Source organism: Rhineura floridana, chromosome 1 (assembly GCF_030035675.1).
Source record: "Rhineura floridana isolate rRhiFlo1 chromosome 1, rRhiFlo1.hap2, whole genome shotgun sequence".
NCBI lineage: Eukaryota > Metazoa > Chordata > Lepidosauria > Squamata > Rhineuridae > Rhineura > Rhineura floridana.
Genome location: NC_084480.1, coordinates 271360400 through 271379732, shown reverse-complemented (window position 1 = coordinate 271379732; position 19333 = coordinate 271360400).

Below are 19333 nucleotides of genomic sequence, written 5' to 3'. Positions count from 1 at the left end.
TCCTGCTAATGGTGGTAATCTTTTATGTTGATCTCAGAGACTAGCAACTTGGTTTCTATTATTTTATTTCATACATCCATCATTAGTGAGGCTGAATGCATATCAGTAGGACAAAGTGGTTGTGTGATGTTTCATTAGGAATAGCTTAGCTACACTTAGATCAGGGTCTCTTATTTTTCTACTTTCTTTGGGCAAGTGTTACAGATGTTTCAGTTCTGCAAGACTTTAAGTCTTTTTCACTATATAATCAGTTTCTTACCAAGACAAAACAGATGCTTAGAAACCAAGAACATATAAATTTGCTTTACATTGAGTTAGGCCATTGTAAAGCTAGTTCATTATTGTCCACATCAGAGAGAGCCAATATGGCGCCCTGTAGATGTTGAACTCCAATCATTGGCCACGATGGCTGGTGTTGATGTAGTGCAACAGCATGTGAGGACACTACATTAGCGATATCTGTTCTGCAATGACTGGCAGCAACTTTCTGTGGTTCCAGGTAGGAGTCTTTTCCAGCCCTATGTGGAGATGCCAGGGACCTGGGACCTTCTATAGGCAAAGGATGCAGCCTTTCCTTACAAATTTGTGCCCATATAGTTCATGATGCAAAAAGAAAGTCAAATGTAATTTGGGTTGTGAACTGCACTACACATTTTCCTGCTAGAAATAGAATTCTAACGTACATGCTGCTGAACATTGATCCTCTGGGAGTCCTTGTCTTACAGTGATCTGATGGTACAATCATTATTTTAGCACTTAATATATAGGCCCATGATCTTCAGGGGGAAGCAGCAGCATGTGCTGCAGATTTCTCTTATGTTCAAGTCCTCCTTTCATACCTTGAGCTAAGTCACTGAAACTACAGAAAGTGAGAGACTATAACAAATGCCTCCTAATTTTTTATCCTCACTATTCAATGTTAAACCCCTACACAGAAATGTAGCCTTTCAGGAAGTGGTGCTAATCTTCAGAAAAGCTAGGGGGTTATTCAATGTGATGTGAAGAGAAGATTTTTCTGCTGCAACATACGCAATTGTAACCAAGATTATGCAAGATTGTCCCATTGAGATCATATAAAGACATATTTATATGAAACATTCTATATTTGCATGATTGTGGCAGATTTAAACAATCCTTGAAAAACTTTACAGACACACAGAGACACACACTGCCTTTCTACCAAGGCACCCAAGTTTAAAATTTAAACATTAAAAAGGCTATCAGTGGCTTCTAGTCATGATAGCTATATTCTGCCTGCAGTATCAGAGGCAGTATGCATCTGAATACCAGCTGCTGGGAATTACAAGTGGCGAGAGCACTGTTGCACTCAAGATCTGCTTATAGGCTTCCCATACGTATCCAGTTGGTCACTATAAGAACAAAATGCTGGACTAGATGGGCCTTTGATGTGATCTAGCAGGGTTCTTATTAAGTTTTTAATCGTAGTGACTCAATGTACAACCTGTGGCAGCCCTAGACACTCCCAGAAAATGAACTAGGACTATGATTTCTTGAAGATACACAGTTATAGCAGCCTAGCAACTATGGCCGCAAGACATTGTTCAAGGCTGCCTGTCTCCCTGTCCATATGTAGTCATTTGTGGTAGATCAATAACCTGAAATAGTCAACTTTCTCGAGTTTAACAAAAACTTCCCCAACTTGTCATGTGAAGGTAATTATTGCTTATTACTTGTGGGAGGTTATTTAGAAACATGTGTTAATAGTGTGCTGGATTTAGCTGTTTGATATCCTATACTAATTTCATGCACAGCTATTTTATCTTTTCCAAAAGACACCAGAACCTCTGCTTAGATGTAGGTGAGACACAATAAAAGTTAGAGCTTGGAGGAGTCCAAAAAATGGGTTTGCCATAATCCAATACAGAATTTATGCTGAAGGTCATTGAAGTCAATGTTCACTTCATTGGATTGCAGCCACAATGTGAACTAATGTGATGGCTCCAAGGTAGAAGATGGTTAGGCTGTAAACCTGTCCAGTTGTTGGTGCCAGATAACATGTCCAGGTTCTCTGGGTCTGCCTGCAATCTAAATTGGCAAGGAACATCTCCTCTCCAAGGGCATTTTAATAATACATTTTTTCAATGGTGACAAAAGATTTTCCCCTTTCCCACCCACTCCAGTGATAAACTAAGTAGGGGCTATTCACATAACCATGTATCTAGGATATCAAGGCTGAAACCATATGCCCATTTCATAATGCAGTCTACAAAACAATTGGGTTAGCTTTTTTGTGGGCTTGGTTGCAAGCTAATCATATGATGAAGCTATCACGTAACCATCTCACCACAAATCAATCTATAAAGGAACATATTATGTGCATATTCTGGACATGCTAAATAATCATGTGGCTTGAACCCCACATCTCAAAATATGTAGGAAACATCCTTGGCTCTTCCCAGAACAACTACCCATCACATTTTGTGATTTTTTCTGAACCTCTGTAACAAACGCAGCAGATTTCCTAAGGTTCCACTTTGGAGATATTACACTCATAAAATTTTCTCCATGTGAAAGACCTTGGGAAGCCAATTGCTCTGTGTGGTGGTGGTGTTTGTCAGATAGATAGATATTCAACAGGGATAGATGCAAAGCTCTACACTTAGGAAAAAGAAACCAAATGCACAGTTATAAGATGGGGGATATTTGGCTCAGCCATACGACATGTGAGAAGGATCTTGGAATTGTCATTGATCACAAGCTGAATATGAGCCAACAGTGTGATGTGGCTGCAAAAAAGGCAAATGCTATATTAGGCTGCATTAACAGAAATATAGTTTCCAAATTGCATGAAGTATTAGTTCCCCTCTATTCAGCACTGGTTAGGCCTCATCTTGAATACTGCATCCAGTTCTGGTCTCCACACTTCAAGAAGGATGCAGACAAACTGGAACAGGTTCAGAGGAGGGCAACAAGGATGATCAAGGGACTGGAAACAAAGTCCTATGAGGAGAGACTGAAAGAACTGGGCATGTTTAGCCTTGAGAAGAGAAGACAGAGGGGAGATATGATAGCACTCTTCAAGTACATGAAAAGTTGTCAGACAGAGGAGGGCCGGGATCGCTACTCAATCATCCCAGAGTGCAGGACACGGAATAATGGGCTCAAGTTGCAGGCAGCCAGATTTTGACTGGACATCAGGAAAAACTTCCTAACTGTTAGAGCCATACGACAATGGAACCAACTACCTAAAGAGGTAGAGTTAAAAACATAGAGCATACCTAGCATTTTGCTAGAATATATTTCACCTCTCACTGTTTTATCTTGTGCAAACTGAGACACTCCCCCTGTCCACTGGAAACTATTCTGCAGAACAGTCAGTGCAATTATTCCACAATTGTTTTTGGAGTTTTCTTAGCGTTGCAAAGTGTTGCTGTACTTCACATATTCACAGAAACAGAAGCAAAAGAAAATGATTTATTATCGGAAACTTCACTGTCATTGCAAAGTAAATCAAACATATTTAAAGTGACTATCAGGTCCTGGTTATACATGCCAGATCAGCTGCCTCATCCACAATTAAATCATGAATGAGGGAGATCTTATTATGCACTGATCTGGTGTTTAGGAGCAGCATCCGGAGATCTGAAGGCTGGCTGATAGGGCAACCAACAAACCTGCGGATGTGGGAAGGACTGGAACAAGGCACAGTAGCTAACTGCCTGAGCTGCATTCCCCTTACCTGGCAAGACCTCCTCACAACACCACATCTCCCTCTACCCATCACTACACTAATTGGGGGGCCCTCAAGTCTCCTGACTTGCTGTGAGTCCTCTCTGCCAGGCACATGACTCAAGACCCGCAAGAAGCCAGGCAATCTGCAAAGCAGGAGCCACCTCAGCCAGCCAGCTACCTTATGTATCCCCTCCAGGGAAGGGACAGGTGGATGATATCAGCAGCAGCTGGCTGAGTACCTGGGGGCCTGGTCCTGCAAGGCATGACCCCTGCAGAGCAGAAGTCCAACAGGGAGAGGGCAGTGGTGGTAAACCACAAAAAAACATAAAACAAGTATAAAACAGTTGGAAAACAGCTTAAAGTGGGATGGTTCTGAATTTTTGACTGGGTGAGTGAAGTTCCTTATTGAGGTTGCAGTTGTATGCAGTTGTATGCATGCCCGACTGTGAGTAAGCCCCACTGACTACATTGAGATTTGCTTCTGAGTAAACATGCATAGGATTGCACTATAAATAGCTTTACAGGTTGTGTAAATAATAAACATCTTTGACAGTCATGCGTATATAAATATTTCTTCATACTATGTTCCGATTTCACACTATGGCTGTACATTATTTCCTCTACATTTTAAGTGTACCCTTCCTTGGGGTGGTCATGGTTCCCCTTTGTTGTTTTCATCCTGAGAGGCAGATTAGGTTGAGAGTTGGTAAGTAGTCCATGGTCATCCAGTAAATTGTATAGCTCATTTCCATTTTTAAAAATTAATTAAAACCATTTACATGCATGCAAAGTTTATTAAGTAGATCCACACAATGCATTTAAAGCACATCTAATTCACATTTAAAGTGCATGACTTCCCCCAAGAATCCTGGGAAGTACAGTTTCCCCCTTGCAGTTATAGTTCCCACCACTCTTAACAAACTACAGTTCCCATGAACCTGTGATGGGATTCATATCCTTCAAATGTGTGTTGAATGTGCTTTAAAGGTATGGTGTGGATCTGCCTTAGGTATGCTGTGCATTCATTAGTGAATTGAAAAGAACCATTTTAAAAGATACTTTTTTAATCAGGGGAAGAAGGGCTGTAGCTCAGTGGTAGGGCACACGCTTTGCATGCAAATGTCCAAAATTCAATCTCGGGAAAAGCTATTGCCTGGAATCCTGGACACCCGATGCTAGTTCATGTCATCAGTACTGAGCTAGATGGTACCAAATGGCTTGTGTCAGTATAAGGCAGATTCCTTTTTTCCTAAAAGTGGAAAGAGACCCAAGGGCCAGAATGACTCCAAAATTTATTTATATATTTTATTTACATTTATATACTGCTTTATTGTAAAAAAATCTCAAAGTGGTTTACAAAAGGAATTAAACAATAAAATTATTGGCAAAAACAGTTAAAGACAGGTATTTAAAAACATTCAAATAATAAAGCCAACAATGAGTTAAAGACAGATAAAAAAACAATAGTTTCTACATGCCTGGTAGGCTTGCCTAAACAAACATGTTTTTAGCAGGTGCTGAAAAGTATACAATGAAAGCATCTACCTAATGTCAATAGGCAGGGAGTTCCAAAGCATAGGTGCTGCCACACTAAAGGACTGATTTCTTACAAATGCAGAACAAGTGGCACCCTTAACATGGAAAGCACACCTTGAACTTGGCCTTGTAGAAACTCACCAACCAGTGCAGATTTCAGAGCAGATGTATTATGTGCTGATAGGGTCTCACTCATGTCAGCAAACGTGCCACAGCATTCTGCACTAACTGCAGCCCCCGGGTCAGGTTGTGCTGCACAGCAATTTCTGTGACCTTGGTTGACTGGCTGCCAGGATTTTTTTAGTTTGGGGTTTTGGTTAGAAACCCTGACTACTTATGGGATGCTGAGTTTTCTGCCTTACTCATAGGAATCTTGTTGTGGTTGGTATGGAATTGCATTTAGGAAATCATCACTTTTTTGTTTTTGTTTTTCTATTTGCATTTCATTTACATTTAACCTCACTCCCTTACATCCATAGAAGCAACAACAGTTGTTCCATGTGCTCAGCTCAACCCCCTTAACCCACTGATGATGCATGTTGGTTGCATGACAGTTTGTTTCTTGCTCAATAGTGGTAAAAGAGAATTCACATACTGGGAAGTGTGGCTGCAATTGCTGCTATTCCCAAGCTACTGTCTATTAAGGTAGCCCAAACCATGTGTGTTTTCTCTCTGTCAGTTATTACTCACTGGAATTGGGTTGGCGGTCAGAGTGAGTTTATAGCATCCCACAGGGTAGGCAGCAGAGCTTGGAAAAGTTACTTTTTTGAACTACAACTCCCATCAGCCCTAGGCAACATGGCCACTGGATTAGGCTGATGGGAGCTGTAGTTCAAAAAAGTAACTTTTCCAAGCTCTGGTAGGCAGGAAAGGGTAGTGAATCTTCTTACTCTTACTCATTTCTCAAACCTCTTTCTGAAGTGAAGGGACAAGTCTGTAAATAATTTGGAGCAGGTATGTTAAGAGGCCAACCCTGCTTGGTTATGGATATCTTTGCAGAGAATCCCTAGTCGAGCCTTACCGACAGCACAATTCTAGCCATATCTACTCAGAAGTAAGTCCTGTTGAGTTCTATGGGGCTTAGTTCAGGGCATCAAACTTTACTCCTGAGTGCTCCCATCTAACATCTTCACGACACTAGGCTCCCTTCTTCCTGCAATGGCCTTCTAGTGACTGGCTTGGCCTGAGGGGTACTTAAACCCTTCTTGCCAGAAGCAAGTAGGTTGGATTAAATGTTCCCTACCCAGGCTCCCTAAGCAGGTGAGAAGGAATGATTCCATCACTTCTACTGGACCTGGGAACACCATCTTTTAGCTAAGCTTTCTATCTTATTTCCAATCAGAGAAATTTTTTTGTATTAATGGTATGCTCCAAGCAACTGTGGTTGATTCTTAATGTATCATGCTTAATGACATCACTAGAGCCTGCCTAGTGATGACATTAGGGCCCACCCCTGTGACATCACTACAGCTCACCCCTGAAATCTCACGGTTTGGGATACTTCTGACCTGGCAACCCTAGATGAGATTTTGAGCACAGCCTGGACTTCAAGTGAGGTCCAAGAATATCAGCTATCTAAGCCAATTTCCCACTTTCACACATGAGCAGTTTTCATACTTCCGTCCATTAGAAGTGACCAACCCTCCCCTAAGTTACAGTAGCCTAACTGGTCTCCACTAGAAGTCAAATATTCATTCATTCATAAAAGTATTTCTATACCACCCTCTTGCAAAACATCAGGGCTTTGTACAGCAACATAAAAACATTTTAAAACAACCGTTAAAATGACTGGCTACTCAAGAGACATTTACAACAACTGCATAGGCTTATCAACATTACAAAAGTCTTCAAGAGATGCCTGAAATTTGAAGGCAAGGACGCCTGCCGAATCTCTGCTGGGAGAGTGTTTCACAGCATGGGATCAGCAACACTAAGCTGCTGTTAGTCATCCCCCTCATCTGGCCTCAACCAGAAGCTGGGCATTTATTTGTACTGTATTTGGTTTTTTAATTGTGTTTTATGTTTTATTATGGAACACCACCCTGATATTTTATGATATGGTGGCACAGAAATACTTTTATAAATAAAATAAATAAGCCCACGTCCAGAGGAGCTCAATGGGCTGGGGGGGAAATGCTATCTTTAATGGCAGCTCCCACTGGCCATGGGCTGGCATATGTTTCACTATGCCTGGAGCATTCCCCCTCTAGGATGCAGCCAAGGTCCTACACTTTGATTAGCTGAATATGGCTGTTTTAATTCATTTCTTTTATTAATGTTGGCTCATAGCCTTGGCAGAAGGGAACAGTACAGATGTTGGAAGACACAGGGGGCATGAACTAAGACCCAGAGGATCTCATCAAGAAGGTGGAGAGAGGCAAGGCATTCACAGAGCATGCTGCAGAGTTATGCGCACGGTCCTGCTCTTTCCTTTTTCTTTTGATCTCCTTGTCCCCAGGCCAGGGAAAGACTGAGTGCTGCCAGGTGAACTGTCTATTTTTATTTTGGCTTCGTTACAGTTCAGGAGGCTCAGTTGTTTTTATGACTTGGGAAAACTCACAGTCTGTATTTCAGAATTCCTGCTGTAAGTCACTCCACAGGTAAATGAGGGTTACTCATGCCAAACATTAGCTTAATGCTGATCTTGCAAAGACTAAAACCACACACACAGGAGTAGCAATGATGAGGCTAGTAAATTAAGCCATTGCATTACAGGGTTGATGACTGTTTGTGCAATGTTAATATTCTAGAGGTAAATATCGGGAAAGAACTACATGTTACCAAGAAGCATAAGGCTGCTGCCAAAAGTGGCAGCCACATGTCACATTTTCCCTTCCCTTGCATGATGCGTCTCCCCATTACATAGCTGGCTTTTCCATGCCCCTTTCCACCAGCAGCCAGTGGTGTGGAGCACAAATAAAAATTGTACTAGTCATTATTGAGGTGGAGAAGGGGGACTCAGTATGGCAGTCTTTGTCAGCCTTTGGCTGAATGGCTGTCTTCCCTCCTTGTGCATTTCTGTGCTGCTCTTTTGTTATTCCGATATTAGTTATTTTTGTGGGTTTTCACTTTATGATTTTAATTATACATTGAACTTATTTTAATTGTTATGCTTTTGTAGCCTGCCCTGGCACCATTTGGTGAAAGGCCGGCTATAAATACAAATAATAAATAAGGGTTTTATTCGATGTTAGTGCTAATCAGAGCAGACCCATTGAAATTGATGAACATGACTAACTTAGATTCATTCATTTCATTGGGTCTACTCTTGTGTACAACTTAGTTGGATGCAACCCTAAATAAATAAACCTGGGGCCCTCCAAATGTTTTAGACTACAGCTCCAAACAAGTCCAAATAACTGGAAGTCACCAGGTTGATGAAGACTGCAGTATGGCACTGTTCATTTTGGCAGCAGCCCTGCATTTGTTGTAACACGTGCCAGTCTGCCTTCAGACATCACAGAGTGCTACTTCATGTTTAACAACCTGAATAACATGCGCTGATGTGAATATTATATGATGAGATTTTGTATTCAGAAGGTATGTGCTACATGCATCTTCATTTCTTCCCCTTTATTCAAATGGGAACACAATCTGCGTGCGATGCTTGTTAGGTAATAGGATAAGATTAGAAAGCAAAGTTTCTGTTCTGTCGGTCTGTGTACATCACCCTTCCTCTATTCTTTCTCTTCACTCACTCACTCTCTTGATTTCCCCCCCGTCTTAAGACAGGGATGGAGAACCTGTGGGCCCTCCTCATGTCATTGGGACTCCATCTCCAGTCAGCCCTAGCCAGCATGGCCAATGACCATGGATGATGGGAGTTGTTGTCCAACAACATCTGGAAGGTCATAGGCTCCCCATCCTGCCTTAAGACGTAGATGTCAACTGCTTATGTCAGAGGTTGTGTGTCACAGAACCTAAGGGCCAGCTCATAGCAAGAGCTCACTCATTGCAGAGACCTCAGCTGCATTAGAAACAATGTGCTACATCTCTGCTGGGATTTTTAAATTGTTTGATGCCACTTACATGAAGATGATACTGCCCAGGCGAAAAATATTACACAAGGCATTACTTCCGGTCTGGCAGATGCCAGTGTTTCTGGGTGTGCTTTTACTTTACAAGGGTGCCTGATGCATTTGGGGTTCCACTCTTTGTGATGGGTTTCATTTCTGCTAAAGTTCTCTTCAAACACACTGAGATTGCAAAAAGGGAAATACTGGTAGTTTAGTTCTTACTATCTGCACGTCTAATAGTCAGGGTTGATTAGAACTGTAGTCCAACTATGTCTGGAGGGCCACAGGTTCCCCATTCCTGGCTCAGAGCCATTGCCCACTAAGCCTACTTTACTAGGACAGTTTTCCCTGATCTAGTGCTCTAGATTTTTTGAACTACAACTCCCATCAGCACCAGCCAGCATGGGCAATAGTAAGGGATAATGGGAGTTGTAAGCCAACAACATCTGGAGAACATGAGGTTGGGAAAGGCTAAACTAGGACATATATTCCATTTTTAAATGGCTGCTTTCCATTCCATGCTGCCTATAGTAAGAATCAATATATTCCAGATAAAAAAGTATTATTAATGCAAGTTGTGAAAAATACCTTTGGTGCAACTCACCGATCTTGCCATCACGTTGTATTAGGAGTATGACAGATTATCTTTTCCCACATTACTACTTTAAAGCCTTTTACTTATGTTTCCACTGCCCTTAGCCACTTACTGTATATCTGGAGGAATCAGAGTTGCTAGCCAAGTGAATAGGAGTGGTATTGGAATTAGAAGTCTTGTTCTTTTGCTCAAGAGGACATCACACTGCCTTGTGAACTGAAAGACTAACACTCCGTTAATTCTACTAGTACCCACAGTTATGTTTGAATTCAACCCACTCCAAACTCTAATGAGTAGGTGACTATGCACAACACTTACAGGGGGCAGTGATGCACGCAACGATTGGTGCACATGCAAGTACATCAATTCATCACAGTTGCAATCTCCTGAAACCTTAGGTAGATGCCACAAATATTTTTCATACTGTAGTAGGCATCAGTTGTTGTGTCTATGTTTACAAGTTATTTTCAATAATCTAGACATGATTCTATCAAAGCTCTGTTGACACAGTATGTTGCATTATTAGGAACAGCTAAAAAAAGAAGGCGGTAAAGCTATCATTAAAAAGTTGCCACATGCAAGACAAAAACAGCAATAGCGTGCAGTTTCATTCTTGCAACCTGCACATTTCAATAGAAGACTGAAAGCCAGATTCAGTTTGGTTACTCCTATCAGGAAGGAAGTTGTTTGAAGGGAATGTCTTCAGGAGCTGGATGATCAGTGGCACAGGATTTTTTTTTTAATCCTCAAAACGTAGGAGTATTATATTTTAATGTGGGTGGCTATTGCCCATTCTGTGTACACTAATTACCAATTTAGAAATGAGTTCTTTGCAGCATTTCCAGAAACATCATGTGGCTTGCAATCTGCTGCTGCATCATTCTGATTTTATTACAGCTCAGAGTCCAAACTCCTATATCAATAAACATTGTCAATTGTTCCTTCTGCATTGTTCATTTCCTGTGCACATCTGTGCAGTAGTTCACACATTCATCACTTGATTATCACAGCATCTGTTCTAATTTGCACCTGTTGATGAGGCATCACAGAACAAACATAACCATAAGTATTACTTCAACATCAACATTTCATATTACATCTGACAATGCTTTTTAATGGCATCAGTTCATACGGTTTTGCACATTATGTTGAATTTGATTAGAAGTCACTTGGGAAGATGTTCAGTAAGAATGGGGATCTGACAACAAATTTATACATGGAATTTGCTTCTCTTAAGTTAGGCTAAGGTGTTTCAAAGAGTCAGGGCTCAGTGGAGTCAGAGAGAAATGTAATCAAGCTATGTTCTGGAGCAGGCAGAATAGGATCCAAAAATCCAGAGGTAGATGTGGTCTAAAAAGGATGGGGGTGATCAGATTCTGAGGGGGGACAGGACAGACAAGCCTGAAACAACACTTACATAGACCCAGCCTGGTTGTTGGTTCCTTGGGTCGCCTGATTTGACAGAGCTGTAGTCTTTTTCTGGCCATTACTAGTGTGGTGCAGCAGCACAGCAGAATGCAGGCTAGAATCTCTCTGTGCTTGAGAGCTGCCCTAGTGGCAGAGGGAATAAGGTGCCTGAGCTCTGCTGCCAGTGTTCACAGTTCGTGATCTCTGGCATTTTACAGGGAGAACTCCTTGTATAAAGAGCTATTTTACCTCTTTACTGGAGGAGTGAAGAACCTGTGGCCCTCCAGATGTTGTTGGACTACAGCTCCAATCATGCCTGACAGTTGGCCATGCTAGCTGGGGCTGATGGAAGTTTGGATCCCAATGGCATCTGGAAGGCCACAGGTTTCCCATCCGTGATTTATTGTTAGACATTTTGGACAGCTCTACTAAACTATGTGGAAAAGATGGATGTAAATTAAGTAATTAACTAAAGTCACATCCATACCATATATTTAAAGCACTCTTATGCCACTTTAACAATTGTGGCTTCCCCCAAAGAATCCTGAGAACTGCAGTTTGTTAAGTGTGCTGGGAATTGTAGCTCTGTAAGGATTCTCCTAACAATTCTCAGCAACCCTAACAAATTGCAGTTTAGGGGATGCCATGGCTGTCAGAGTGGCAAAAGAGTTCTGTAAATGTATGGTGTAAATGGATGTGACCTAAATACTGAAGAGTTTTGTCTGAAGAACAAAAAACAACTAAATACTAAGGGCGTAATCCAGACAAAAGTTGAACAGCAGGTTGATCCCATTGATTTCAATGGGAGAACATGTCCCACTGCAATGGATTGGACCTACTAACTAGCAGCACAATCAGTCGTCTGATCTGGCTATGGTGACACATGCCTTAGTTACATCCCACTTAGACTACTGTAACGCGCTCTACGTGGGGCTGCCTTTGAAGACTGTTCGGAAACTTCAGTTGGTGCAACGAACTGCAGTCAGAATGTTAACTGGGGCTGGTTACAGGGACCATACAACTCCCCTCCTGCAACAGCTCCACTGGCTGCCAGTCTGTTTCCGGACACAATTCAAAGTGCTGGTTATGACCTATAAAGCCCTATATGGCTTAGGTCCAGGCTATTTGTCAGACCGTATCTCCCTATAGGAACCTGCCTGGGCCCTGAGATCTTCAGGAGAGACCCTTCTCACAATCCCAACACCTTCACAAGTGCGACTGGTGGGGACACGAGATACGGCCTTTTCGGTGGCTGCCCCTAGGCTCTGGAACTCCCTCCCTAGGGAGGCAAGAATGGCCTCCTCTGTGCAGTCTTTCTGCCGACAGCTAAATACTTTTTTCTTCCGGCAGACGTTTGGAACTGAAGGTTTTAAGGGTAGTGACTGAAGAGGATGCTGTATGTTATTGTTTTACTTGTATGCTCCTAAACTGGGTTGCAGTATTTTAAGAGTATATCTAATTGATTTTAACATCTTAATAGTTTAATCCTGTTTTAATGCTCATTTTATATGTTTAATATTTTTATAGGTTCTTAATGATATGTACTTATTTTTATCTGGAAGCCGCCTTGAGTTCCAGTTCGGAAAAAGGGCGGGGTATAAATAATAATAATAATAATAATAATAATAATAATAATAATAATAATAATAATAATAATAATAATAATAATAATAATATGTCTACACAGACATAAGTCCTATTGAATTCACTAGGGCTTACTCCCAGATAAGTGGGGTTAGGATTGCAGTGTGTTGTATATTTTTATTTTTTTAAAGGTTTTACTTTGAAAAATAAAAATAAAATTTTACATAGAATTCATTTCCAGCTTGCATATATTAAATTCATATCATCATTATCATCGTCATTGTTTAGATTTAGATTTATTAGTTGCTTGTTTAAGAAGATGTTTAAGATAGGGCCTCATACGGTCTGTTGTATTGTTCTATGGTCCTATTCTTAATGTTTTAAATTGTCTTAGTATCTTAAGTGTATGTTTCATGGTTTTAATGTCACAAATAGTTTAATTCTATTTTAATTGTATATTTTTGTATGTTTTTTTACCTATGTGTAGTTTTTATTTGTAAGCCGCCCAGAGTTCCAGTTTTGGAAAAAGTGCGGGGTAAAAATAAAGATTTATTCATTCATTCATTACCCAAAGGTTTCCAAGCAACTTACAACAATGTTAACAAAAACAAATATATCATGCTATAAAAAAAAACCCATAAAACAACAACATCCCCATGCAGCCACAGGAAGCTTTGGCAGCATACTAATAACAGACATCATTTCAGTCTATCAAATGCATGGGAATAAAGGCAAATATTTACCTAGTGCCAGAAAGATGACAATGAAGGTGCCAAGCAGACCTCACAGGAGTGCATATTCCACAGATGGGGAGCCACAGCTGAAAAAGCCCTCTCTCTTGTCACCATATATATAATTCAGTTGACATTTTTTCGTTGCTTGATAGCAATTCTAATATCTAAAACATCATCATTGCTGAGGCCACAGAACCCATTGTTTAAAAGTACAGGTTTGTGCCATGCTTCCCAGAAGCCTCCTGCTTTCACTGTTCTGTGCATGAACTGGAGAAAGCAGCACAATTTCAGAATCCCAGAAAAGCTCAAAATTAATTTCCCATTTGTTTCAATAGGAGAGTCAAGCACATGCTTAAGTATCACCTGCCAAAACCAGTGGGTTGTAAAGATGCTTAACTTTGTCTGGATCAAGGCTGCAATCCTAATCTCATTTACCTGGAAGTACACTCCATTGAATTCAATAGGACTTACTTCTGAATAAACATGGTTAGGATTGGTGCTGTAAAGCCACAATCCTATACACATTTAACTGGGAATAAGCCCCATTCAACTGAGTGGGACTTGCTTCTGAGTCAGCATGCATAGGATTTCACAGTAAATCATTTGATACTCCTCTGCAGCAGCAAAAGGCATGAAATATCCACACCAGATTCTCGAATAGGCTTTGAGATACCCAGGATTTCATCTCTATTTTCCTCATTAGCAATCTGAAAGTTATACATGACAAACTTCCACCCTCTCCTCCAGCTCTCAACACTTCCTTTCATCTCTAAGCCTCCCCTCCATTAAGAAAACTCCCAGATCGCTTACAAAATGTACCGGTTGTTTCAGGACATGGAAATGCTAGGCATTATTTCTCCTTGACTTCACAGTCCCTGTTCTTGTCAGGCTCAGATGACATCAAGTTGAATACTAATCCCAAAAGTTCAAGTAGAACAAAACTGAGGTGTCTCATTCCCACCCACTGATAAATTCAAAAGCATCATTAGAAATGCAGCAATAGATTATCCAGCTGAAATGCACATCAGCATTCTAATTGCTTCATGATAGCTTACAAGACATGATTTTTTTCATTACAGTGATTCTATCACATTAGGATAGAAATTCTTTTTAAAAACTTATATCAAAATAGCATTGATCATGACCCAGAAGGTAAGAATATCCACCTAGGACTATTCCTAGGATAATGGGAAAAGCTACCAAGACATTGGGCCAAAACCAAATTTTTCATATCTTGCTGAGCATTCGTTTCATTTTGATTAAGAATTCATATAAGCTCATTCATATGAGAGGAAAACAATTCTTCTAAAGTTGACATCTTCTTCAGAAACTGAGAATCAGCCATGCTTTCAAATACGTGGGCAACCTTTTTTTTGTCAAGGGCCACATTCTCTCAGGCGTAATCTGCCAAGAGCCACATGCCCACTGTGGGCGGGGCTGAAGCCAACAGTGGGTGGAGCCAGAACAAAAGTGAATGGAGTTAGCCTTCCTCTCTCCCCCCAGCAGCCTTTTTTTCTCCTTCCCCCATTTTTTCCCTCCTCCTCCTTGCCCAGCAGGCTGCCAGGGGAGAAACAGATCTCTCTTGCCCGAGATCTAAATTAATTACTTGCAGAGGGCTTTTAGAAATTAGTATTAGGGCTGCATAAAATTAGGCCAAGAACAACATGAAGGCCTAGGGATGGAGAAGAATATCCGCTAAATCAGACTTAGTACCGGATTCTGACTGTATTCGACAGTCTGCTATCTTGTGGCAGGCCGCAGCTGTAATCAGCATGGATTTTTTAAACCCCCTCCCCCGATTTTACGTAATTATCTTCGTAATTTCCTCTAAGTTGATGCATTCATAACAGTGTGAGGTGTGATAAATAGGAAAAAACAAACCATGTGGACCACTGTGATCATTTACATAGGCATTTACGTTAAAAATGACACCATTTGTTTTGCATCCCCCCCAAAACACAAACAGCAGATCGAACCAACAAGTCCCCAAGCAAGAGGGACCAAAAAAGGGCGGATTAGGATCGAATGATGGACTATCGAAATACAAGCGGATTAGAAGTAGGCAGGGAACCCCATTCCTATGAGAGCATAGGTCTCAGGTTGCCCAGCCCTACTTTAATATGCCCAAAGTCAGGAGTGGGAAAAGTGTGACCCACTACATCTCCCATATCCATGATGGCAGGGTAGGGCAGCTGATGAATAGGGTTGACAGGAGTTGGAATCCAGCAGCATCTGGAGGGTCAAGATGTCCTTCTGCCCTAGGTATAAACAACAGTTCTAATTTTATAAAGACATTTGAAATAACAACTAGGGCTATAATCTTACACCCATTGACCTGAGACTAAGCCCTATTGGACTCAATGGAACATACTTCTGAGTCAGCATATACAGGATTGTGTTATTATACTTTGACTAAGAACCAGTGTGGTAAAATTGTTAGGCCTGGATGATGTTAATCTCCACTCAGCCATAAAGCTCACTGGATGATTGTAGGCTAGTCACTATCTCTCAGCCTAATCTACCTCACAGGTTCATGTGTGGGGAAAAACAGATGGAAGCACACAAGCTGCCCTCACCTCTGCAGAGGAAAGATAGGATAAAAATATAATTAATAAAACCTCAGTCTGTCCATAGCCACCCTTGTCCTGTCTGCCATCTTGCAACCAGTCCAGGGGGTAGCACAGACTCTCACCTTCCTCCTTCTTAGACTTAAGTGTTACCTTTATAGAACTCGGTAGGTGAAAGGATAAGGACAAAACTAGAATTAGTTGGCCCTGTTTGTCATTGGTTCTGCCTCAGCCTGTCATTAGCTTCACCTGTCTGTCTTCCACCCTGAGTGTCCAAATTGGCACCAGCCACCACTGAAAATAGATCAGACTTAGTTGTGTGAAATCCACATGCTTATTTATTTACTTATTTATTTATTACATTTATATACCGCCCCATAGCCAAAGCTCTCTGGGCAGTTTACAGCAATTAAAAACAATAAAAACAAATATACAAATTTAAAAACACAAAAAACAATTTAAAAACAGTTTAAAAAAATTAAAAACAATTTAAAAACACATGCTAAAATGCCTGGGAGAAGAGGAAAGTCTTGACCTGGCGCCGAAAAGATAACAGTGTTGCCGCCAGGTGCACCTCATCAGGAAGATCATTCCATAATTTGGGGGCCACCACTGAGAAGGCCCTCTCCCTTGTTGCCATCCTTGGAGCTTCCCTTGGAGTAGGCACCCGGAGGAGGGCCTAAGATGTTGAGCGTAGTGTACAGGTGGGTTCATGTCGGGAGAGGCGGTCCATCAGGTATTGTGGTCCTTGTCAACGTCCTCAGGCTGTACCAACTGAAACTCATCCAAGAAATTGGGACATGCTTGACTGGGTTGCATGGTTAGTGTGTGCTTAAATCCCTTGTGGTTAAGAGGGGAAAGGCACTAAGTTTGTTTTGGTTTTCAAGGGGAATTAAGCAGTAGAACTAAGCAACAGTGAGAATAATTGAATACAGATGACTTAGTATATGGTCGTCTATATTCGCCCATTGAACCACAGTATAACTTGTTTTCACTGATCACCTCATCTTGTGAACATTATCACGGATTATTTTACTCTTTCCATAATCAAAGGGATGCAAGCACAGTTCAGCACTGTGCAACCTGTTCACTGAAGTGTATTTCACACAATCAAAACTAATATATTCCATTCTCTTTTCAAGTTGTGCCTGGCATCTTGTTTTTTATGGATTTACATGCAACAAAATATTTATTCCAACCTACAATAAAGATGATTATTGTAAATGTCAGAGGATTATTTACTAGGGTCAGCTAATTATTTTTATAAATGTCTCTTTTCAGAGGACAGAAGACTTTTACTACATACAGGTAAATTGGGGTATTAGGATCCATTTGAAGTATTTTATTATTATTATTAATAGAGGATTGAAGCTATGAAGAAGAGTGTGCAGCTATCGATATGAAAGTATGTGTACAAGAGCCATTTTGTTTAGCCATGGTATTAACAGTACTTGGCTAAAATTAATTTATCAAGTAATGGTGAGTTACAGTTTCATTTCAATGGAAGCATATAACAATCCCCCATGATCACTCTCTGAATTTATTTTGATCACTCTGCTTTAGTGCAGCTATCAAACATGTAGGTAAAATATTCAAAATCTAATAAAAAACTATACATCAATAAAAACATATGAATTTCTGGTTACAATGGTGCAGTGTGATTCATTTGTTTCACCCTTAACAATTGCAGCCCAATAAGCAGATACACCTAAAACAGTGTTGTGAGACTGGGGGACAAGGTAGACAGGAGAAGATTAATAGGTTCAGAATGACTGTGAATGTTCTTTCATAGGGTGCCCTGCCCAGAGTCTGAGAGACAAGACAGAGACGAGACTGGAATTAATTCTTGTTTTATTAGGGTAATGGTTACATCAAAAGCAGACCTCTCTATGCTGACTCACTACTGACCCTAACTAGACTACTTAAGCATGCTCTGCAGCGTGTGGAGTAAGTTGATTCAGCACCCCAATCAGGGGGGTGCCACCTTAAATAGGAAAGGTCTTGGCTCGCAATCTCTGACTCCTTCGAAGTTCCACCTTCTGAGTGACCCTCGCGGGATGAGGGGGGGCGAGCGTCCGCCTGCTCATCTGACAGTGCAGGCTCGCTAGGTGCCAGCTCGACTTCAGGGGGTGAGGAACCCGCTGGTGGGGAAGCATTTAAAGTACCAGGCAGGGAGTCCTGGGGGGTGGAGTTGGCAGACGTGCAAGGTCATCCCCCAATGGCTCTGCTGGCGCACTTGTAGGTAGACCGAGCTCTGCGTTGATGGGAGGACTGTCCGTGGGAACTGGTGGGCTGTCGACTTCACCCTCTCCCTCAATGCCCTCGAAAACCTCATCCACCTCTGGCTCCTCTCCCTGATCTATCTGGGGAAGCTGGGGCTCGACCGACTCCTCTCCCTGCTCCTTTTGGGGGAGTTGGGGCTCAACATAGGGAATGACAAAGTTCCAGGCCTATCTTCTGTTAGGGAAATTACAGGTGAATGTCCCCAGAAAGCTAGGAAATGTTTGAGGAATATGACTTCTGCTCCTGGTTCAACCATACAGAGTGGGCGAGCCAGGTGTGAGCAGAAAAACAAATAGAAGCATTTTCGGGAAATAGGCTGCAGTTTTTCGAGTGAGACACAGAGAGACAGGAAAGAGCAAGCTCCAGAAAGTCGGAGTGCTTAAGGTGGATGTCTCCACCTATGATCAACTTGTATATTTGATATTAAACTCAAACATTATGAAATGTCATAAGCCCCCAGTGACCTCCTTCCAAAGGAAACCAAATCCAGATATTAAGAACTTCCACACCACTCAAAGTGGATGAGTGTAACAGTATAAAATGAGTCTGCTGCTTTTCTTCCCAATTGAAATGCCTGCTTTTATCCTTCACTTGCCACCAAAAGGAATTCTAAAAATTGGGTACGTAAGTACTGCTGTGTTTAGCTTCCTTCCTTATTTATTTGTGATATTTCTAATCCAGCCTGGATTAGATATGGATCCCAGTGCAGGGTACAATACATAAAAAGAATCATAGAAGTCCATTAAAACAATCAAACTAATCAAATAGCATCAGCAATGCACTAAAAGAGCAATTAAAGTCTTTTAAAACTGTGGGGTTTAAAACACATCTTCCACCAGAACAAAATGCTTTTTCACATTTATAAACAGGACGCTATAGATTGAAAAACATAAAAGGAAGATTTTCTGACAAATAATG